This window comes from Meriones unguiculatus (genome assembly GCF_030254825.1).
Source record: "Meriones unguiculatus strain TT.TT164.6M chromosome Y unlocalized genomic scaffold, Bangor_MerUng_6.1 ChrY_unordered_Scaffold_23, whole genome shotgun sequence".
NCBI lineage: Eukaryota > Metazoa > Chordata > Mammalia > Rodentia > Muridae > Meriones > Meriones unguiculatus.
The window spans coordinates 9,661,567-9,665,327 of record NW_026843709.1 but is presented as its reverse complement, the minus strand read 5'-3'; the positions used below and the strand labels follow the sequence as shown (position 1 = coordinate 9,665,327).

Here is a 3,761-nt window from a genome sequence, read left to right as displayed (position 1 = left end):
ATTTCTGCTTTTTTTTTTCCCCTAGGGTTTGGAGGTCAGCCATTAAGTTGCTTGAATGAGATGTCTCAAATTACTTCTTAAAGGAACTTGGCACTATGAACTTTCCTCTTAGGACTGCTTTCATTGTTTCCCATAATTTTGGATATGTTGTGCCTTCATATTCATTGAATTCTAGAAAGCCTTCAATTTCTTTATTTCTTCCCAGACCCAGCTGTCATTTTGTAGCAAGTTGTTCAGTTTCCATGTGTGTGTAGGCTTTTTTCTATTTCTGTTGATTTTCTATATCTGTTGATGTTGGGGTCCAGCTTTATTTCATGGTGGTCAGATAAAATACAAGGGATTATTTCAATCTTTTTTATCTATTGATGTTCGCACTGTGACCAACCGTATGGTCTATTTTGGAGAATGTTCCATGAGATGTTGAGAAAAAGGAAAATTTTTCTGTCATTGGGTGTGTTGTTCTGTAAATGTCTGTTAGGTCCATTTGTTTCTCTACCTCTATAAGAGACATTGTTTCAGTGCTTAATTTCTGTTTTGTTGACCTCTGTTTTGTTGATGGAGGGGTGTTGTGTTCTCCCACTATTAGTGTGTGTGTATCTATGTGTGTTTTAAGTTTTATCAATGTTTCTTTTACATATGTGGGTGCCCTTGTATTTGGGGCATAGATATTCAGAATTGTGACGTCTTCATGGTGATGGTTGAATTTTCCCTTGATGAGTATGAAGTGTCCTTGCCTATCTCTTTTTTTATCAATTTTTGTTAAAAGTCTATTTTCTCAGCTATTAGAAAGGCTACTCCTGCTTGCTTCTTGGGTCCATTTGCTTAGAAAGCCATCTTCCAGCCCTTTACACTCAGGTAATATTTATCTTTGTGACTTAGGTGTGTTTCTCTATGCAACAAATTTCTAGGTCTTGTTTATGCATCCATTCTGTTAGTATTGGTCTTTTTAGTGGAGAATTGAGTCCACTGATGTTGAGAGAGACTAATGACCAGTGGCTGTTAGATCCTTCAATTTTGATGTTTGCTGTGGTAATAAGTTTGTGTGCTTGGTTGGTTTTTGCTTTACTGTAGTAAGGTTAATTTTGCCAAGTGTTTTCTTGAAAGTAACTAGTTTTCTTGAGTTTTTTTCTTCTAGTATATTCTCTAACACTGTATTTTTGTTTAGGTATTGTTGAAATTTGTTTCTGTCATTGAATATCTTGTTTTCTCTGTCTATGAGGATGGAGAGTTTTGCTGGGTATAGTAGCATGGGCTGACATCTGTGTTCTCTTAGTGCTTGCGTGATATTCATCCAGGCCCTTCTGGCTTTCATAGTGTTTGTTGAGAAGTTAGGTGTGATTCTGATGGGTTTGCCATTATATGTTACTTGGCCTTTTTTTCTTGCAGCTTTTAGTATTTTTTTTAATTTTTTTTTTTTAAATTTACTCTTTTAATTATTAGGTTGCGTGAAGGTTTTCTTTTCTGGACTAATTTATTAGGTGTTCTGTAGACCTTTTATATTCTTATTGGCCTCTCCTTTAATTGGGGAAATTTTCTTCGATTTTGTTAAAAATATTTTCTGGGCCTTGGAGGAGGGAATATTTTTTCCTCTATTCCTCCTATTCTTAGGCTTTGTCATTTTATTTTGTCTTGAATTTCTTGGATGGTCTGTGTAAGGAATTTTTTCTATTTAACTTTGTCTTTTAAAGATACTTTGATTTCTTTCATTTTATCTTCCACACCTGAGATTCTTTCTTCCATCTCTTGTAGTCTATTGTATATGCTTACCTCTGTAGTTCCTGTTTTCTTCCCTCAGTTTTTCTCTCCACAATTTCTTCTATTAGTTTTTTCTTTAATTTCTCCAACAAAAATATGGAACACTACATAAATTTGCCTGTCATCCTTAAGCAGGGGCCATGCTAATCTTCTCTGTATCATTCCAATTTTAATGTATTTGCTGCCTAAGTGAGAAGCACATATTTCTTTCAAATAATCATTAATAAAGTCATATGTAAATGACTTCTCAGTTTCACATTATCAGAGATTCAATTATTAATTGTTAAATGCACAGATATGTTCTCAGTCAGTGACTTTTTTTCTGTGAATACACTCCGTGGACAAGGCGAATCTTTGAACAAAAACTGTTTAATTAGGACATTGCTTGTATTTTTAAAGAGACCATCTATGATGTCAAGTCAGCATGCAGTCATCTTGTTGTAGTCTTTCACCAAAATGAGAGCTTTTCATACTGAATCACAAGCAGCAGCCAGAGAGGAGACAGAAAGAGACAGAGAGACAGAAAGCTAGAGAGACATATTCAAAAATAGAGAGACAGAGACCATCAAAAACAAAGATATAAAGTGACAGAGACCAAGAGACAGAGATACCATTCTGTCTGGTCACTTTCATTGGCATATCAAGCTCAAAGCACACCCTCCTATATTATAAATTGAAAAGGAATTATGTTTTTTTAATATTTTAATTTTTATTAATTAGACTTTATTCACTTTGTTTTCCCTCATAAAACCCCACATGCTGCCAATCCCACCTTATGTCCCCATCCCCCATGCATGTCCTCCACAAGTCCACTGAAAGGGGAGGGCTTCCTCTCCTTCCTTCTGATCTTTGTCTATCAGATCTTATCAGGAGTTTCAGTATTTTCTTTTTCTGTGACGTAGTAAGGCTGTTCCCACATCAGAGTGAGGTGATTAAAGAGTGGCCCAATCAGATCATTTCAGAGGTAGTCCCTGTTCCCATTACTATGGAACCCACATGGACACTGAAATGCCATGGGCTACATCTGTACAGGGGTTCTAGTTTTTCTCTATACATTGTACTTGTTTGGAATATGAGTTTTGGGAAAGACCCCTGTGCTCAGAATTTTGGTTCTGTTGACCTCCTTGTGGAGCACCTGGCCTCTCTAGATCTTACTATTTCCCACTTCTTTCATTAGACTCCATGCACTCTGCCCAGTATTTGGCCATAAGTTTCAGGATCTGCATTGATAGTCTTCAGGGCAGAGCCTTTCAGGGGCCCTCTGTGGCAGGCTTCTAACTTGTTTCCTATTTTCTGCTACTTCTGATGTCCATCCTCTTTGCCTTTTGGGATGGGATTGAGCATTTCAGACTCCTCCTTCTTGATTAGTTTTCTTTTGGTGTACAGATTTTAGTAGAGTTACACCATATTATATGTATATTAGTGTGTCTATGCCATGTGTGTGTTTCTGCTTCTGGGATAGCTCACTCAGGATGATCCTTTCCAGTGTCCACCATTGACCTGCAAATTTTATAATATCCTTATTTTTTTTTATTTTTGAGTTATATTCCATTGTGTAGATGTACAACAATTTCTGTATCCATTTTCACTTGGGGAAGGGCATCTGGATTGTTTCTATTGTCTGACTATTACAAATAAAGCTGCTACAAATGTGGTTGGGTAAATGTCCTTATTGTGTACTTGAGCTTCTTTTGGATATATGCCTAGGAGTTTTATAGATGGATCTTGAGGAATCATTGTTCCTAGTTGTCTGAGTAAGTGCCATATTCATTTCCTGAGTGGTTGTACAAGTTTACATTCCCACCAGCAGGGAGGAGGTTTCCATTTTCTCCACAATCTCTCTAGCATGTGCTGTCACTTGAATTTTTGCTCTTGGCCATTCTCGTAAGGTGTAATCTTACATAGTTGTAAGGTGAAATCTCATGGTCATTTTGATTTGCATTTCGCTGATGGCAAATGACATTGTACATTTCAGTGTTTCTCTGTCATTCTTATATTGAGAATTC

General features: G+C 36.6%; 1 non-coding gene across 1 annotated transcript; it reads right to left on the bottom strand.

The window, feature by feature from the left end:
* Positions 1-1,845: 1,845 nt before the first annotated feature.
* LOC132651612 (U6 spliceosomal RNA) lies at positions 1,846-1,955 on the bottom strand. The gene has a single exon (XR_009589198.1). It is a non-coding gene; the product is annotated as a U6 spliceosomal RNA (small nuclear RNA).
* Positions 1,956-3,761: the final 1,806 nt, after the last annotated feature.